Raw genomic sequence first — 21,507 nt, 5'->3', positions numbered from 1 at the left:
ACACACACACACACACACACACACACACACACCATGCATGTGATTTGACAGACGGCATGATGCATGCAAGTGATACAGCAGACGGCATGCAGCTCAGACATTAATAGTGTTAGTTAGCATACCTCCCTGGGTTGCACACAACAGCAAGCAGATGTCATATCAGTAGCCATGCATTTCACACAATCATGGTAGTAAGCATGCACCCCTGTGATACACCATGTGGACCAGCACAGGTTAACAGTACACATGGCTGAAGTGACCTTGACATGTAATCTGCTGACGTGTGCATTGACATGCATACATGTCTGACACAATGGTGTCCTGACACATGTACAGCGTTGTAATGGGTATCACATTGCAGTGTTGTCTGTATGCCCTACAGATAGAATGCACATTTAGCAAATGTGCATGAGCATGGAAGGGTAGTGTGAGGCATCTACATTGCTATACAGTGTGAAGTACGGACACTGTGCCATTGCATGGCATCATGAGGCATCTATATTACTATACAGTGTGTAATATGCACACATTGCATAGCCATAACTGCGTGCATACACATGACATAACTGTGGATTGTGACCCCACGTTGCTGAGGTGTATACACACCAAACCATGCTGTGTCATGTGACAGGTCACTGGAAGACCTACAGATGACACCCCTGCACAACTACTACAGAGACTTAGCTGCCTGGCAACCATGTCCACACATGGCAGAATTGTCAATACACCATGTCCCACATGACATAGATGTACCACACACACGAGGTGCACGGCTGATAGTGATGTCCTACAGCAGCAAGAGAAATGTACGGTATCTGTGGCCTGATGTGGTGTCAATGTCTGTGGAAGCTGTACAGGTGACTACTGTCATGCTATGACACAGTCGTGATGTTCAACACATCTTATATGGTTGACTTACGTGACACCTCCACTAGCCGTGCACAGGCTTTTAGGATGTCCAGTGTACCACATCAACTGTATAATCAGTCAACTAAGGCTATAGTTGGACCATGTGTGGACAATGTACAACAGGGTGTATACACATCACATCTACTGTGTGGCTACATGTCTCTAGCCACCCTCCATGGTCATGTGTGAACATGTGTTGGCCAAATGTTTGTGATGGCCATCTATCTCACATGTCTGTGTAGTCCCATATGACATACACCCATAGATGTCAGATATGTCACCGTCCACAGGGCTGTGCAGACAATGGGTTGTATGTTTGGTATGTGGGGTATGTATTATGGGATAGTGTGACAATATTGCAGCCAGAACACTACATGTCTGGGACATGTCAGATGGCACATCACAATGTGTGCACCCATTGCAGGGGCATATAACACAATGGTGACTCCTGTGGGCTGCCCATATCCCAGCTCACTGTGTGGTACTGTTTGCATACCACACATGTGTTGTTCCAATGTATAGTACATATGCCTACATTGAACAACACCTCCACCATTGTATGCACAGCTGTCCACACATGTAGCAATGACAGATACTGTGGTTTCATGTTGGTGTTTCATTTCATTTGTATATATTGCACATGGGTAGCCAGTGTGAATGCTGGGAGATGTGACCTGTATATCGTGACTGGACCATACATCATGTGTACATGTGTTAACTGGCCACATGGTGAATAGATATATGCATTAGCATGCCTGATACTGATGACAGTCTGACCTGCAATGGACTGATGTCTGTGCAGCATGCCAGAGGTACCTATATAGGGGTGACACAGCAGTTTGAACATTATCCATGACTGTATGACAGCCACAGGGTGCACTGTGCATGTTAACACATTCACCTGTACAATAGCATATAGTATGCACATGTGTGCATACACAGGGTAGCATACTGTAGTATGCAGCATGTGTGTAAACATACCTTGCATATGATGTTACATTACATATTGTACAGTGACACATGCAACTAAATGGGATATAATAGTCATATGTGCAGTAGTGACTTACCAGGCAACTCCAGGCTCATTGGTTGGGAGACACCCACCTCCATGATGGCAGCTAGTGTTTGTGGATGCTGTTCTGAGGGTGTCCCCAGGCTGGCCAGTAGCTCCTCAGTGTGTGTGAGTGGGGGCTGGGTTGGTGGCCCACCACCTGTTCCACCTTGATCCCTGGTGATTGCAGTGGCACGTTGTTTTGCATGTCATATCAAGTCCATGCAGTGTCTGCGCACCTGCTGGTAGGTGTGGTTATGGCCACCCACATCATTAACCCTCCTGCAAAGGTCCTGCCACAGGTCATCACGCTGCTGGGCATGCTGTGGCACATGGCTGAACAACACCTCATAGTTCTCATGGAGGTACGGGATGACGACATCATCCTCCTGGTGGCTGTACGCTGGCAGGCGTGAATGAGGCATTGTCTGGAAGACATAATGATGGTGACAGGTCACAGTATCATAGAGATGTACAGAGATACAGCTGCACATACATTTGTATTAAATCTAGTACATCTGCACAGTTATCTTTGCAAATCATCATGACACTGACATGACTGACATGTTTGTGTCACACACATGTAACACCCGTTATGCATTGGATATCATCACCATATATGTGTGTCACCTCTTTACATTGTTCATACTCCATGTGAATGCTGTCTTGATGTGGGCATGTCTGTTTGACTGTACTGGTGTTCTTACCTATCAGCACATGCCTGGATGTGTCCACAGTGATGCTGTTGACCTTGATGCTGTGTATATGTCACATATCAACACATACACTGCCTTAATCAACATGAGCAGTGACAATGCACACATATGCATGGAACCTTTACATGCATGTGTTTTGCCATATACATCTACACAGCACTGTACAGCAGTTCAACATCCTGCCACGGATTGCCTGTGTTGCACATGTGATAGACATGGGACAATGGCTAGCCGGATGTCATTCGCAGGGATGGTTATCAACTATAGCATGTACGGGCAAGGTTTCCTAGCTGTATCCGACAGCCATTTTGCCACCGTGAGGTGCATCAGTGCCACATTACTGATCCAGACAGTTAATAATACATCTACCATGCGGTCATCACACCATGTATGACAGAGATGACATGTGCAGCTTTGATGGACAGGGTCACATGGTATGCCGGGAGTATGTAACATGTATGGCACAGGGATCTGTCCAGCATGTGGCGATCCTTGTAGTAGGATGGTGGCTGTCCATGATGTATGTCTTTCAGATCAGGATATGTATGTGTAGCATGTCCAGCATCACAGTTTAGCACATGTCTTTATGCAAGGTAGCCAGCATGTTGCATAGTGGAGGTGAGGATTGTGAAGGCTGGTATCGCCCATCCACGCATGGCCAATACCCCTTAAAGGTGATATGTGATCCGATATTGGTCACCCGAGTGCTGAGTATGCCTGTCCAATGATCTCCATGCTCATGGATGGCACCCTGTCATGACATGGGTGCCTTGTATGACTACCTAATAGGCCTGGAGACGTCACCAACTCAGGGAGGTGAACTGCACAGCACCATCCCTTAGACAGTGTCCATAATGTTGACCGCTGCCTAGGTGGTAGTTAATGGGTACAGGGTTATTCACCTAGCGGTGACAATGCTATTATCAGCTGTCAGATTGTGCACATATGTCACACACCTCATCCACAAAGCCCATTCTGTATGTTGTCCACAACACTGAGACAGCTATTGCTCCTAGGTCATGGCCATTCACATCCTTACATACACAGATGCCTCCCATTTGTCTGTGTGGTATGGGCTACAATGAGGGGGGAGTACAAAACATTAACCCTGTTTTACTGTAGCTGCCACTGGTGTGATATGCACATGTCACTCTGACACCTTTTCTAGTGTTGATTCTGTCAACAGGCCACTGGTAGAACACTCCTGTGACATACAAAGGTACATCTAGTATACTCAGTGTAGCTGGAACATGGTATGGGTGATGATGTCCTATGACCTGTCACAGGTATGCTATGCAGTGTGAAATCATCCGTACTGTCATCTACTTCTGTACTGCTAACATCTACGTTGATAAAGTTTCATAGACTTGCAGACCATACTCAGCAGGGTAATAGTGCAGTGCCTCCAATTATGACTGTCGTCTCCACTTGTGGGTTGCAGTGGGTTGATATTATCCAACATCCTATCTGTATTGCATATTCATGCTCAGCACTTGTTCAGAACTTGTGAGCACTTCATGAGCTACTAATTACTATAGCACCCATTCCAACTCATTTCTTACAAGTACACTGTCTGTCCTTACGTTTCCAGCTTGCTTACAGTACAACAGCTGTTGTACACACGTAACTCACATATCTTGTGAGACATGGTTGAATATACAGGCATGTCCAACTGTCACGTACCAGTGCTATTGCCTGTCTATATGATGAATATGGTGAACATGTGGCAATAGAGCAATTGTCTCATGTACACAGTCAATGCTCACCTCCCAACATACAACACTACAGCCTGTGGGAGATGCACATATGTAGCCATGCTGAGGGTAATGCTCTCACCAACCCAGACTGGACCTGACATTCATGTGGGGACGTGTAACATTTGCAACACACCCCACTCATCACATAGTCTCACAAGATCTCCACCACCACAGGCCACACATAGTATGAGTACGACATTTGCAGAACCTCTCCATACTCTGTGTAGGCACCAGAGGCAGCCCCCATCACCAAACACAACAACAATTACTTATAGCCCACAGACTCATGTGTGCCCATCAAATACAGACAATAGGGTGTTATAACATACCCAACACAGCAGTCATAGGTGACTCTGTAGGCGGTCACACTGATGTCCCACTCAGCAGGCTACACAAGGCAATAGTCGCTTACATCTAGCTGTCGGGTAACTGGTTCTACAACATAACCTATGCACCCATGCCATATCTCACCAGGTACAATTTGACTGTTATTCTTCATGTTAGTGTGACTGCCCTGAGATGTAACTTCCCAGACTACATATGCAGGGACATGCAATAGCTCTCCGGTCTTGTAGCCCAGAAGGTATCGGCCAAGCCCTGGGGAGCATTCTGCATTCATCCAGACTAGATACCACTGTACAACAACTGACTTTCACTTCAACAGTTGCCTATGCTTCTGCTGTCATTCCACAGGCATCCAGTATCTGTCTGCTTTGAATGACATGGTCAACAAAACACGATGCTTTGGCACAGATGACCTGCACCTGTCAGCCCTGGGAGTACAGATAACATGTAAGGCTCTTGCTGCTCCTATACTGCCTGTCTTGCACAGTTTCCAATAACATTCACCACCAGAATGGGAACAGGCAAGCAAAATATGGGGTCATGTGACTCAATGCTTGACATCATCTCTGATGCACGCAGACAAGGCACTCCTTATAATGGACCACTTCGATAACTCTGCAGTGACTGACACCTGCCTCTAGGCTCTGCAGAGCACACCTGCACTGACAGGTTATACGCAGACCACACCTTTCAGTCATGTAACCTGGACCGGAACACCCACGGCTGAGGTGTGTCCATATTTCACTATGTTGTACACACCTCCTGGCTGGTTACTTAGCACAATGCATCAGAGGTGATCCACGTGCAACTAACTGTGGCCAGAACTGCTATACACATTGTAACATGCTACGGATTCAACAACATACCCCACAGTTACTGGCCCTCATTTCTTGGTGTACTGGACAGTAGGGTTCAGACAGGTACTACTGATGTGCGACTGACACTACCCCACACTTAACTGGGATAGCTACTCATGTACTGACACATTAGGCCAATGCTGTCCAGGATTCATAACCTCCACTCGGCTGGATCAACCCATACACACCACCACCAAGACCAACAATATCCTAGACATGGACATTATCAACATGTCACTGGTGTTCCACACCTCTGGTTAACACCTCGTTGGTAGTTTACGAACATATGCTAATCACCCTTGTTATCCACATCCTGGCACCACACCCTTCACGGCATACACAGTACAAGATTAGTACAACGCCTACTACAGACGTCTTATGACAGCAGTAGTAAACGTCATGACACCCGTGCAGATGGGCAATGCACATACAAACACTGAAACATACCTCAGTTCACTTCATTAGCACTTACACAACTGCATGGATCATGCTATTCCAAACAGAGCCATGATGGTACCCACCAGATAACGGATGCCACTCTGGGGGTTCAGGTCCATGGACATAATGTACAACAAAAGGTGGAGGCTGTTGCAAAGTGGAGTAGAATCCCATGGGTGGGGTAGCTCACTGGTCAGCCTCAGTAGGGCTCCGGGATCCCTTATCACATCCTCCAAACCTAGCTACGTAAACATTACTGCGACACATTCCAGGGTGTACCAGAAAGCATTATGGAGGTATGTCTGTAGTCAATGGCAATACCCACATCTGCTCTGACATATGACGGTTACTCAGGAACATTACAGAACCGAGTGATGTTGGCAACATCCTGGCGGATGGGTTCAATGCTAACTTTACACCCTCTCACTCCCTACAGGGCCATAATCCATGCAGGAACATTATGGGGCCCCTGCGGTCACAACTACACAGTTCCAACCTGCACACTCTAAGGCCTGGAACACAGACTCCATGTGACCGTCCAACATCCCAGGCTGTGATTTACACAAACCTCAGAACGACATGTCTCCCCACTTGGACACCAGATTCACTAATAGCCTTGTATCAGACATTGTGGCCCCTGAATGGCACACAGCAACAGTTATCACACTCCACACACGTGGCGCCACAATGAACCAGAGGGACTATTGCCCTATATGCCTGAATGGACTGTTCTGCAAGGCTATGGGGCACATCATCATGGAAGTCATTCACAGAGACATTGGTGGGCTCCAGACCTTTGATGTCACCCAGGTTGGACTTGTTAGGGCCAGACCATGGCTCCTACACCTGGTGGACTCCTTTGATACAGTTATCAGGGTAGTTGATGATGGTAAGGGGGTCCACACAGCCTACATTGTCCTCTCATTGGCTTTCTGCAGCATTCTCCATTCTGGTATTGACAACATACACATCCACCTGCACATCGACCCCTACGTCTCAGGATGTTATGCAAAGTGGCTCACGGACATGACCCACACAATGAGGTAGCATACCGTAGTACCTACTGTATTTCATTTACACTTGGCATACCACAGTCCTCAGTCATAGGGCCCCTCATGTTCGGTATATGCTTCCCTGAGGTACAGGCTAGCACAGAGGGACTTTCCCTGACTAGGTTTCCAGACAACTGCATACAAGGCACCATGATTGATCCACCAGCTGATACAGACTCCCTCCATAAGGGTGTCACTGTGATGGATACCTGATGTCGATAACATGGCCTCAAGCTGCATGACACATGGTGCATGAACATCCCCTTTAGATTACACCAATCACCCACTGACTATCACATAGGTGGTAGTCCCCTACATACATGTGACATTATACGAGATCTTAGTACACACGTATGTAGCACCCACTCCTTTGATAACCATATTGCCCATGTGGCGTGGATATCCTTCTACGTGGCCAGCCTTATCTGTACTGGGTTTGTAGCTGGAACAATGGCACCCATTGTACCTCTAAACTCCTGGGTACAACACCCCATTTAGGGTGTACCTTACAGAACAGCAACTGCTTTACATACCACAACATTAACACACCATGAGGATTATTGAGCTCCGAAGGTTGACGTATGCAGCAGATCTACGGACACCACGACTGTACACATTTGCATACTGCATACTCAGGGGTGACCTCTGCTGAACATACAGGGCCCATGTCCACAACAATATTCATGGATATACACCACATAAGTGACATAAGCAAAAGCCACTGAGAGCAACATGCTCATGGATATGTGCACAAACGCATACTGAGTGTTCTACATACCTTGTTAGCATTCCGAACTTTCGTACATATCTCTCTTACACCTTTACTGTTTAAACAGTTCTATGGTATGAGCATACGGTTTGAATGTCTGGCAAGTCTTCCGTATATACGTTGATACCTGTAACATGTGGTTTCCTGCCGCCAGTTGGTGTTCCTGAGTAAATTATTACATGCACATCAGCTGTGCAGCTACTCCATTCACCAATTACGCGGCAACAGTGGGGTATAATTGAATTCTCCACTTGGGCATTGCCCTTTTGCCCTACCTTCGGGGAGACGGCCTGTATGTGTTTTGTTGTGTGGAATTGCAACTGCTATTTGTAGAGACACGGATATTTTGGATTCATGTCCCCCGTGGATTGTGTGTGATGGCTAGAGTATGTGGTTCTACATGTGAGTGTACCAGTCATCTCAACCGTCTGATAAGGGACTATTGCAAACAAAACCTGTAACATCGCCATCTGTTCCATTATACAACAGCTACGATTTCACATGGTGCCTTTACAAATGTGTTTCTCACAAGGTATGTTAACACTTCTGCAGATGTAATTGAGTGAGTGGATGTTTGTGATGTTATTACAGTCTGTATTGCTATTGTTTCATGTGTGGGAGATGTAGGTAGGTGTACATCGCATATACAGGTTTGTGGGGACTGCATTTCTACTTATTCCATATATGTGTGTGGGCTCCTTCCCTAATTGAAGACCTATCAGTTAGTAGACTGAAACTATGGTTGTTACGAGCTTATACACTGGGCCGTTGTTAATTGATTTCTATATAGTATGCAGGTGAGGTTGATACTTCCATCCCTCCGGAAATACAGCGATATGTAAAGGAATGTTAATAAATGACAGCTGTCCCGTGTATTTCTGTCACAGATATTTGCACTCATTGCAGTTGTGTTGGTGACTGAACCTCTTTGGCATGGGTTGCCACCTTTTCAAATGGCCATAGTGGGACATTTGCAAGACACATATCGGTGTTTACAGGCCGACACATACCCACGGTCAGTACACAGGATAGTACATACTTTTATCCTGAATACATACTTATTCTTGTAGCACTTTAGCTACTTATCATGCTTCATGTAACATTTCAATTTTTTAGATACAGGCATAACTATTTAATGCAACTATTACATAATATATGGGACATAATTATGTCCTACAATCTTGGACATTTGCTCTTTTTAATATTTTTTGTCAGGACACAACTGCTCAGGGAGGGGCTGTCCCTCTTAAAGTGGGACAGGTGGTAACTGTATGTCTACGGCCAGCTATAACCACACCTACCGTAATGATCTACCTCCGAGTTAGCACTAACAGACACACTATGCAGACACACACACACACACACACACACACACACACACACACACACACACACACACACACACACACACATACACACACACACACACACACACACACACACACACACACACACACACACACACACACACAGACATTACTGTCACATGGAAACGCACACAGCACCCTCAACACACACATACACAGACTACGGCAATCACAAACACAGTTGAACACAGTACCTACGTGGACCGCAACACCAGCAGCAATAACTAAATGTCCCTTAATATTGTGATAATATTACACGCGGTTCTAGTGTTCTGGTACTGTGTTCTTTTGGTCTTTCAGCCTCGTGATTACGCGTGTCGGTATCATAGTTGGCAGTATCCTATTTATTTGTACCTCCATGGTTGTGTACATGTCGTTGACCTATCTACATATTTGCAGATATAGGTGAATCCTTATATATCAAGATATATCTCTCTATCACCCTTTCTATCTCTATTATGTATATGTATGTATATATATATATATATATATATATATATATATATATATATATATATATATATATATATATATACATATATATATATATATATATATATATATATATATATATATATATATATATATATATATATATATATATATATATATATATACATATGACAGAGAGAGTGACAGGCAGAATACACCTTTCATTGTGTACATGTTGGTGTATACTGTTACCTGGACTCCGCACGTTTGTGTTTGAACCTGTCACATTACACACCTGCCGTTGGTACATCTTGGGTAGCTTAGTGTTAGGTGACTGTGTACATGATTGCGTGTTCTACTCCTGGCAGTGGTCATTTTGCCCTTCCAAGCAGTCACTATTAGTACAGAGGTGAATAATGCTGGTTTCACCTTTTCTGGACATCAGTGACCGTGATCTGTGCGATATTCAGAGAAGCTTAGCCCTGTTTCGCGCATATCCGTATAGTCATATTTAAATGACGCTTACGAGCACTGGGCAATGCATATTCCCGCTAACATGTGCTAAACATGATCTGATGACCTGCATCCAACATGCATTATTCGTGCCTTCGGGATTACGTTACATCCCTTGCAGGACGTGGGACCGGGAACATGCACAACAGTCACTGCATTTACCACTTGGGCATCCGGGATTTGTACATGTGTTATGGTGTTTTGTATGTGGACTGTACTATGGCTGTTACTCCATACTGCGATCAAATGGGTAACTCAGTTAGTTTACATATGGATGAGACCTATTAATGGTATGTCCAAGTGAAGTTTAATGGATGTGCTCCAGCATTGGGTATGTATGTCACAGTGAGCCACACACTATAATGTGCTACACCTTCACACAACCATAGGTGGAGCATGCTGGGGTGACAGATACCCGTCATGGGTACACCCCATGCTTTGCCACTACATCCATGATAACATTATATGGAGCCCCTCATTAACGCACCAGGGAATCCATGCAGAGTGTGTGGGGAACAGTGATTACACACATGGATCCCACAATTGGCTCTGCTCCACTGAGTGACAGTTGGTTACTCGATGTGGTGGTGACAGCAGACACTGTTTACCTCGATTGATGAATGACCTCTGACAATCGGGCGTGTACCTACCAATGTACGTAGGAAGCTATACACACAGTACCAACATATGCTGATAGGTGCGTGTACTGTTCAGGTGTTGACTTTCCTTGTTCCAATAGCTGTTGTGTGTACAATGGTTGAGGGCTGCCTATGTAGGATTCACACAGTAGGCCACCTATACATTATAATTTACAGGTGGTCATGTGTGTGTGCCATCCATTTTACTGTGTGTACAGGTGGAGAGGTGTGCCAATCCGTAGGGGCCTACACTGTCAGAGTATGTGCTATACGTTCCCTCTTTGCCAAGGCATAGGCATATTGGGCACGCCTCCGTCTGCCTACTGGGGCTGGCACAGGGTGTTCGTGGTCTGAATCCCTCTGTGCCTGTGATGGCCTTGGCAATTGTGGTGGGCTGTGACGGCCTTCACCATTTTGACCCTGCTGCAGCTGTTTCCGCAGGATCATATTATGTAGCATGGCACATACTATGTGGATGTGGGCACACATGCCTGGAGAGTACTGCAAGGCTCCACCAGATTTGTCCAAGCAATGGAACCGTGATTTCAGCATCCTGAACACACACTCTATGATGATTCTGGTTTGTGCGTGTGCCTCATTATGGCTTTCTTGCATGGGTGTGTGTGCATTTCTGATGGGAGTCATGATCCACAGCTCCAGTGCATAGCCAGCATCCCCCACAAGGTGGCCATGTGGGATGTCCCCCCTAACAAATACCTGATACAGCTGTGAGGCATGCCAGATGTGGGAGTCATGGTAGCTTCCAGGGCTGCCAGCACACACATCCATGATAATGCTTGGGCATTGCACATGACCTGGCAGTTGATGGAGTGGTATCCCTTGCGGTTTATGTAGCGCCTATTATGCTCACCTGGTGGTGACTTGATATGTATGTGCGTGCAGTCTATCGCACCCAGTACCTCCGGGTAGTGTGCCACATGGTGGAAGAGATGCATATTGCTGGCCAACTCCTTCTGAGTTCGGGGGAAGTATATATGCTCATTGGCATGTGGTAACATGACATCCAGGAACTGGTGTAGTACCCTGAATGCTGATGCCTGTGAGATCCCCATTATATCTCCAGTTGGCCTTTGAAAGGTACCTTTGGCTAGTATTCACAAGCTTACACATACCTTCATGTCCACTGGGATGGGTTCCCCCTCTGTTGTTTCTGGATCTCAGACGTGGCCAGCACAGCTCTACTATTTGCCATAAGATGTCCCTGTCCACCCTGTAACGCTCTACTATCTCCAGATCATGTAGCCTCTGGTAGGTTACCCTTGGTCTGAACACTCTTCTCCTCCTCCGGGGCCTGCGGTGGTTGTCAGCATCATCCTCCACAACACCGTCAGTCTCTAACACATGGTGATGAATCACAGCTATGGCAGCTCCCAACATGTACATTGTAAAAGTTCCCCGTATGTTTACACCTATGGTGCAGTGTTTGGGAATACACAGGTGTGTGTGGGGTGCTTTCACGCTTTATACTATTGTGCTATGAACACCGATGATGTCATAGGGTGTGTATGTACGATCGTAGCTACAGGGTATCTTATGTGTTTTACGACAGGAACTACTATTGTGGTGCCTTTGGTGTTGAATTACATTTGGCTGCCGTGGATTACCTCTTGCCCTTCCCTTAACATTTCTTCACATTTCACCTCCCATTTTCCGGCATGCATCCAGCAGCCTGCTTTCATTTGTACTTTCCTACACCTGGCTTATCTTGCGTAATGTGTTCTATGGCCGGTCTACTGCAGGTTTGCTTTGCTCTGCTATGACAGTTCTCTTTTCTTTGCAATCCGACACCTCCCCTATCCTGTTTTGCAGGTTTCTGCGAGCAGACTTGTCAGCTGCCGTCGATTGCCCGCTGTGAGTTAATAGGTGTTAATTGCTCAGTTGTACTCCAATTACCCTACTGCGGCATTTCCTTATTTTCTTCCCCTGACCTTCCTGTTTGAGCTATGGTGCGTGGCGTGTGCATCCACTTACCGGGTTTCGGGCACGTTTTCCTCCCCATTCACATGCGCTTTCGGGCACCATATGTGCTCTCAGCTAAACGATGCTATACCTACCTCCCCACCCCTGTCCTGCGGCTTTGCTTAGCAATGGCCAGGCTGGATTTGCATTGCTCCAATGTGCTTACAGCTACGGTGGCACACCCCACTGCTGATGTCATGTATACCTCTAAGCCACTCCTCAGTGTTGTAGTGCTGTGCCGTATGGTACATCCTTAGTCCGGCGGGATGTTTGCGATTTACTATTGCCTGCCTCATTTGCATGGCATTGACTACTAATTCCTAGTTACTGCGCTGAACACTGTCACAGACCCTTAGCAGCCCTTGCAGCTTGGTTGTGGTGTACCATGCATACCATTGAGTATTATGGTGAAATCATGATTTGTATTACATTGCGATTTTATGACATTTGTATATATTTTCTTTGTGTTCCTGTTTGCGCACACATGCACTGCAGTTGTACTTTGCGTTACTGTGGACTTGACATTAAATGTTGTTTTTTAGGTGTTGTGCATCTTTTCTTATGCCATTGGCTGTATATTTAGCCACTGGCATATGTTAACTTTGTAATAATTGAGTCTGGTCTGTTTTCATAGCTCCGATATTCTGTTTGGAATAATGTAAACAGTGTTTTTTGGTTTACATTTCTGTGGGCTTACGCTATGCCTGCACCACTTCATGAATCGCTATGTACCTTCATTTGCATGGTGCGGCACTGTGCATGGGGTGATTAGCATACCTAAGCCGAGGGCTGCACAGATCTGGCATACGCCAGTAGTGCACGTGGAATTGGATCGTACCTGAATTGCTTGGCGGCCATGTTTGGCATTATACCGCCTACGCTACGCCTGCGCCTGGCGCAAGCTTCATGAATCCCAGGGATAGTCTAAAATCCCTTGTGCTGACACTCATGCATAAACCAAAATCCCATGTGCTGAGGCTCATACGTAAACCAAAATCCCTTGTGCTGACGCTCATACAAAAAACAAAATCCCTTGAGCTGAGGCTCATACATAAAACCAAAATCCCTTATGCCGAGGCTCATACATAAAAGCAAATCCCTTGTGCTGACGCTCATACATAAACTAAAATCCCTTGTGCTGACACTCATACATAAACCAAAATCCTTTATGCTGACGTTCATACATAAAACAAAAATCCATTGTGCCGAGGCTCATACATAAAACCAAAATCCCTTTGCCGAGGCTCATACATAAGCCAAAATCCCTTGTGCTGAGGGTCATACATAAAACAAAATCCCATCAGCTGAGGCTCATACATAAACCAAAATCGCTTCTGCTGAGGTTAACACATAAACCAAAATCCCTTGTGCTGACCCTCATACATTAAATAAAATCCCTTGTGCCATGACTCATATGGAAAACCAAAATCCCATGTGCTGAGGCTCATACATAAAACCAAAATCACTTGTGCTGATGCGCATACATAAACCAAACTCCTTTGTGCTGAGGCTCATACATAAACTAAAATCCCTCATGCTGACGCTCATACATAAACTAAAATCCCTTGTGTGGATGATCATACATAAAACCAAAATCCCTTGTGTTACGGCTCATACATAAAACCAAAATCCCTTGCTCTGAGGATCATACATAAACTAAAGTCTCATGTGCTGACGCTTATACATAAACTAAAATCTCTTGTACTCAGGCTCATACATACAAATAAAATCCCTTGTGCTGAGGCTCATACGTAAAACCTATATCCCATGTGCTGACGCTCATACATAGTCTAAAATCCCTTCTGTTGACGCTCATACATAAACCAAAATCCCTTGTGCTGACGCTCATACATAAACTAAAATCCCTTGTGCTGACACTCATAAATAAACCTAAATCCCTTGTGCTGAGGCTCATACATTAAACCAAAATCTCATGCACTGAGGCTCATACATAAAACCAAAATCCCTTGTGCTGAGTCTTATACGTAAAACCAAAATCCCATGTACTGAGGCTCATACATAAACCAAAATCCCTTGTGCTGATTCTCATACATAAACCAAAATCCCATGTGCCGTGGCTCATACATAAACCTAAATCCCTTGTACTGAGGCTCATACATAAAATCAAAATCCCATGTGCTGATGCTCAAACATAGTCCGAAATCTCTTGTGCTGATGCTCATACATAAAACCAAAATGCCTTGTGCCAAGGCTCATATGTAAAACCAAAATCCCCTGTGCTGACACTCATACATAAACCAAAATCCCTTGTGCTGACACTCATACATAAACTAAAATCCCTTATGCTGATGCTCATACATAAAACCAAAATCCCTTGTGGTGAGGCTCACACATAAAAACAAAATCCCTTGTGCTGATTCTCATACATAAACCAAAATCACATGTGCTGTGGATCATACATAAACCTAAATCCCTAGTACTGAGGCTCATACATAAAACCAAAATCCCACGTGCTGATGCTCATACATAAACCAAAATCCCTTGTGCTGACGCTCATACATAAAACCAAAATGCCTTGTGCCAAGGCTCATATGTAAAACCAAAATCCCTTGTGCTGACACTCATACATAAACCAAAATCCCTTGTGCTGACACACATACATAAATCACTTATGCTGATGGTCATACATAAATTAAAATCCCTTGTGCTGATGCTCATACATAAAACCAAAATCTCTTTTGCTGACACTCATGCACAAACCAAAATCCCTTGTGCTGATGCTCATACATAAAACCAAAATCTCTTTTGCTGACACTCATGCACAAACCAAAATCCCATGTGCTGATGCTCATACATAAACTAAAATCCCTTGTGCTCAGGCTCATACATAAGCCAAAATCCCTTGTGTTGATGTTCAGGTCTACTTCAAAACACAGATGACGAGAACACCGAGACCGGAACATCGACAACTGAGATGACCGACAGTTTAAAAGCACGAAACTTCACATGCCCGACAAACCACAATCCCCACAATCAACAAAACAAAACAAATACCTTTTCCGAAAAGCACACACACAACACAAGCACACCAAAAACCTTAAAAACCTACACTACACTATACCTTACATACACAACTATCTATGCACTAACCTTAAGCCAAACTCTAACCCTAAGGTCCGTCACTATCGCACACTCACCTAACCCGCGCCCTAACCTTAACTCACTTAACCCACCCCTAACCCTAAAGTCTGTCACTATTGCACACTTACCTTAACATGTTGGTGTTCTCAGCGTCGGGCTTTTAAACTGTCGGTCATCTCAGTTGTCAATCTTCCGGTCTCTGTCTTCTCGTCGTCAGTGCTTTGGTTTGTTAGTGTTTTCAAGTAGACCTGGATGCTCATAGATAAACTAAAATCCCTTGTGCTGAGGCTCATACATAAATCAAAATCCCTTGTGCTGACGCTTATACATAAACCAAAATCTCTTGTTCTCAGGCTCAAACATAAAACTAAATTTCTTTGTGCCAAGGCTCATACGTAAAACCAATATCGCATATCCTGACGCTCATACATAAACTAAAATCCCTTGTGCTCAGGATCATACATACAACCAAAATCCCTTGCTCTGAGGCTCATACATAAAGTTAAATCCCATGTGCTGACGCTTATACATAAACTAAAATTCCTTATGCTCAGGCTCATACATAAAACTAAAATCCCTTGTGACGAGGCTCATACGTAAAACCAATATCCCATGTGCTGATGCTCATACATGGTCTAAAATCCCTTGTGCTGATGCTCATACATAAACCACAATCCCATGTGCTGACACTCATACATAAACCAAAATTCCATGTGCTGACGCTTATGCATAGTCTAAAATCCCTTCTGTTGACGCTCATACATAAACTAAAATCCCTTGTGCTGATGCTCATACATAAAATCAAAATACCTTGTGCTGATGCTCATACATAAGCCAAAATCCCTAGTGCTGATGCTCATAATTAAACCAAAATCCCATATGCTGAGGCTCATACATAAAACTAAAATCCCTTGTGCTGATGCTCATATATAAACCAAAACCCCCTGTGCTGAGGCTCATACATAAACTAAAATCCCATGTGCTTAGGCTCATACATAAAACTAAAATCCCTTGTGCTGATGCTCATACATAAACCAAAATCCCTTGTGCCAAGGCTCATACATAAAATCAAAATCCCATGTGCTGAGGCTCATACATAAAACCAAAATCCCTTGTGCTGACGCTCATACAGAAACCAAAATCCCTTGTGCCGAGGCTTATACATAAAACCAAAATCCCATGTACTGAGGCTCATACATAAACCAAAATCCCTTGTGCTGATTCTCGTACATAAACCAAAATCCCATGTGCTGTGGCTCATACATAAACCTAAATCCCTTGTACTTAGGCTCATACATAAAACTGAAATCCCTTGAGCTGACACTCATACGTAAACCAAAATACCTTGTGCTGAGGTTCATACATAAACCAAAATCCCATGTCCTGAGGCTCATACATAAAGCCAAAATCCCATGTGCTGAGGTTCATACATAAACCAAAATCCCTTGTGCCAAGGCTCATACATAAAACCAAAACCCCCTGTGCTGACACTCATACATAAAACCAAAATCCCATGTATGCTCATACATAAAACCAAAATCCCATTTGCCGAGGTTCATACCAAAATCCCTTGTGCTGAGGCTCATACATAATACCAAAATCCCATGCGCTGAGGCTCATACATAAAACCAAAATCCCTTGTGTTCAGAGTCATACATAAACCAAAATCCTCTGTGCTCTGGATAATACTTCACTTTGTAAGAATTAATTTGTTCATTGTTGCTTAGTTGATAATGATTACACTGGCAGCTGTGTTGTTAAGAATCTTTTGTGCAATTTTTGCAAAAAAGACAATTTTTCATTTGGAAGGAATATGCTGTAATGTGAGCTGTTTTTTGTTTCTTTTAGCAGGCAAAATTAGATAGTCTCAATATCTCAAGTGCGGACTGTGATGGTGTCTATCCAAATGAATAAACTGTGAATTTACCACCAAGAGAGGCAAAAATAGAGCACTCATCTGTACTTATTTGGCAGTATATTCCAATTTTTCAATCTACTCAACTGTCCTTGATTTTGCCTTCTATTATTACTCAGTCCCTCATAAAAGTTTTGAGTTTTCTGGCACATTAGTAGGATTATACTAAGAAGTAATGACAGACATTAGAATTCCATGCTGTTTATTGTTCCAAAAGTGCACAAAAGCAATAGAAAACAGTTCTTCCCTGACACCCTTACACTCATAATATTGTCTCATATACTAAGCCCATTCCCAAATTTTCTACAGCAGAAATATTAATAGCCTACTGAAAGATGAATAACTGCAAGAACCTCTATATTGCAGTGCTGTATATCCCACCAGGCAATAGCATTCCTATACTAGAGGAAATCCTAGCCTGGATTACAAATAACATAAAAAACGAAACAATCATTTTGGGAGGTGTTAACATCAACTAGCTAGACATCTCACTCCACAACCATTCCTCCAGTGTCATCTTATATAACTATACCCAACTAATTAACAACATAACTAGACCCAACAAAAATAACTGTGGCTCTATCGTTGACTGGATCATGGTCTCTGAAACAAACAGAGTCACCTCCACAGGGACACTTCCCAATAGTACTAGTGATCGCTTACCTACCTTTATAATATGTAAAAGTATCCCAACACTAAGTAATCCCCAGTATAAGGACAGAAGAGACTTATCCCACTTCTGCCAACCACTCTCAACCAGACTTTACAAACCATTAACTGGAACCCACTTTATGTCCTTCCCCTGGATGTGCTGTAAAGTTCTTAAACTCTACATTCTTCAGGATCCTTAACAATTTAGCTCCCCTCTGGAAACAAGAATGAAAAGTAAGCCCTCCAGCTGGCTTAGCAGGTCCACTAAACTACTCATGAATACCAGGGCTAAAGCTTGGAAGCAGTGGCAGAAAAACAAAAATCCCTCTGACCTAATGCAATATAAACAGCTCTGCAACCAGGTGAAATGCCTAGTCACAAAAAATAAAAAAGATCACTACATTACTCTACAAAACACTCATAAACAAACCCCCCCAAAAAATTCTGGGGCTCCATCAATTCCATTTTAAGCCCAGGTTCAAATAATAATCCCTGCCCAGATCCAAATGACACCCACTGAAATAGCCTTGCTCTTACTTCATAAATGCTATAGCAAATCTCACCTCTAACTTCCCACAATCCAACTTAGCTCCCTCAAATCCATCCTCACTATATACCTCTACCCACCCTCTACCCAGCTTTCTCTCTCTCCTATACCAACCTCCACCATAAAAAAACTGCTTCTTAAACTCAAACCTTGCACCAACACCCATGACAACCTTCCACCAGAATTCCTACAATTAACAGCTAACTCCATTGCCTATGCCAGCAGTATACTCCTTGTCAGATCTTTCAGAAGTCCTGCATACCCACAATTTGGAAAAAAGCTTATATTCTCCCTCTTAATAAAGGTGGAAATAATACTGACATATCTAGTTTTTGTCCCATTGCCATCCTCTCACCAATTTCTAAGATTCTGGAAAAATATATTCACAACCAACTTCTTCATAACAAACTCTTTCCTCCCACTCAGCATGGTTTCAGACCAGACCATAGCACAACCCCAGCTCTTATCTCCTTTTTGGCCACAGTTAACCAGTCCCAGGATGCTGTAACAATTGTCGCATCACTCTTCTTTGATCTCTCAATGGCCTTCGATATGTCTCCCACCTTCTTCTTCTTGCTAAACTCTCCAAATTAACAGCCCCCTACATTTTTAGCAGCACACTGACATTTCTGGTGAACACAATAACAAGCTACTCATGTGCCAGATTTACCTATACATGTCAGCCATGAAACAACAGTTGAAGACTGTATATATGCTTAACAGCTACTGGCACTCCCTTCATCCACTTTCTATGGGCCTACCCAAGTGTGGGTTGACAGCGCTTAATACAACACTACTATTTCTATACTGCAAGAGTACAACAACATTTCGAAGAAAGTGACACGGACACACTCCAGGAGTTATACCTTTATTAATTACATTACACACTTTTCTAGTGGCTCTCTCATTTATTTGATATTACAGTGCATGCAAACGACTTATTCAAGATGTATTATACCTTTATTTATGGGTTACGACACTCTTTTTCAGGCTCTTTCACTTATTTTACATAAAAGCACATGCAGAGAGGTTATTCAAGCCTTATTATACCTTTATTATTGGACTACAACACTTTTTGTCAGGCTCTCTCACTTATTTTATATAACAATACATGCAGAATAATTACTAACCTGCCTGGTGGCACAGCCTTAGCAGCCTATCTGCATAGGCTTGCTGATTCGCAGCACGGACACCTGCAGCTGTGAAGTAAATGAAGTGATATTGAGACATATACCTATCCATACTATCGACTACAATAGCAATTCTTACATACTTCATTCCATGGCTACCTACACAGTAGTGGGGCATTTGGCATCCCACGGGCCTCCTGTATCCATTGGTTCAGTTGATCCTGCTTGCGTCTCTTCAGGTCTGCAGGGTGGTGTCTGACCTGTTCACCAGTCCGAGGGACACCTGTGGCACTGGTGAGATCATGTGTGAGACAGTTCCAGGCTTCTGCTTTGTATTCAGTGCCCTGGAACTGACCCTGAAGGAGTCTGGCATCATGATGATGGACGAGGAGCTAAACCATCACTTTTGACTCCTCAATGCCCCACTGTTGCGCTCGAAAGTGAGAGCCCTCTCCAACACCAGCCATTGCTGCCTGCAGATGGGAGCTACAACCAGTTATGGCAAGTATTCCCACCTATGGAGCTTAAATATGCCTCATTTCCCACACTTATTTGTGATTGGCCGGATTTGAAAATTCTCAGCTTAGTGCACACCTGCTTAGCACTGGGTAAACTTTGATTAATATGTATATGTGTGTTGACAGTGCATGAACATCAAATGCTATGTCATGGCTTAGTGGTTCAGTACTTTGATTATGGTGCACACTATCCCGGGTTCGAGGCCTGTCATTGCTTATTATTTTATTACTGGACTGACCGGCTAGGAGGTGTGGCTGTGTTTAGCCAACTTTGCTCAACGTTGCCCAACATTGCTCTACGTTTACTGATGTTGCCCAACGTTGCACTAGTTAGCACGGTGCTCAGCTTCGCGCAAACATGTTTTGTTTGTGCTAGTTGGCACGATGCGCAGCTCCGCGTTAAGCTATTGCGCTAGTTAAAGCACTGCTAAGCTATGAGCAATTATATTTAAATGTGCTTAATACTGGTAAACTTTGCTTAGCAGTGCTTCACATTGCTTAAGATACATTACTTATGCATTTATCAGTATGCATGACCATTTCACCTTCTGATATATATATATATATATATATATATATATATATATATATATATATATATATATATATAATATCGTTCACTACTACATAGGCCATTTCAATGCATTCTACTAATATTTAAAAGGTAAATGTCAGGAATTATTTTTATGCACAGATTTACTACAGAAAATGGGAAGGGGAGTGGTGGAACTCGAACCAGAAATGCCTCCTCTTTGTGTGAAGGCTCTACCACTACGCTATTTGGCTTAATTTGCATATAAGTAGTTTATTATCCTCTTCG

This window comes from Protopterus annectens, chromosome 13.part0 (assembly GCF_019279795.1).
Source record: "Protopterus annectens isolate FY-2018-M chromosome 13.part0, PAN1.0, whole genome shotgun sequence".
Classification (NCBI taxonomy): Eukaryota; Metazoa; Chordata; order Ceratodontiformes; family Protopteridae; genus Protopterus; species Protopterus annectens.
The sequence above is the reverse complement of the archived record's forward strand: the minus strand, read 5'-3'. Positions refer to the sequence as shown.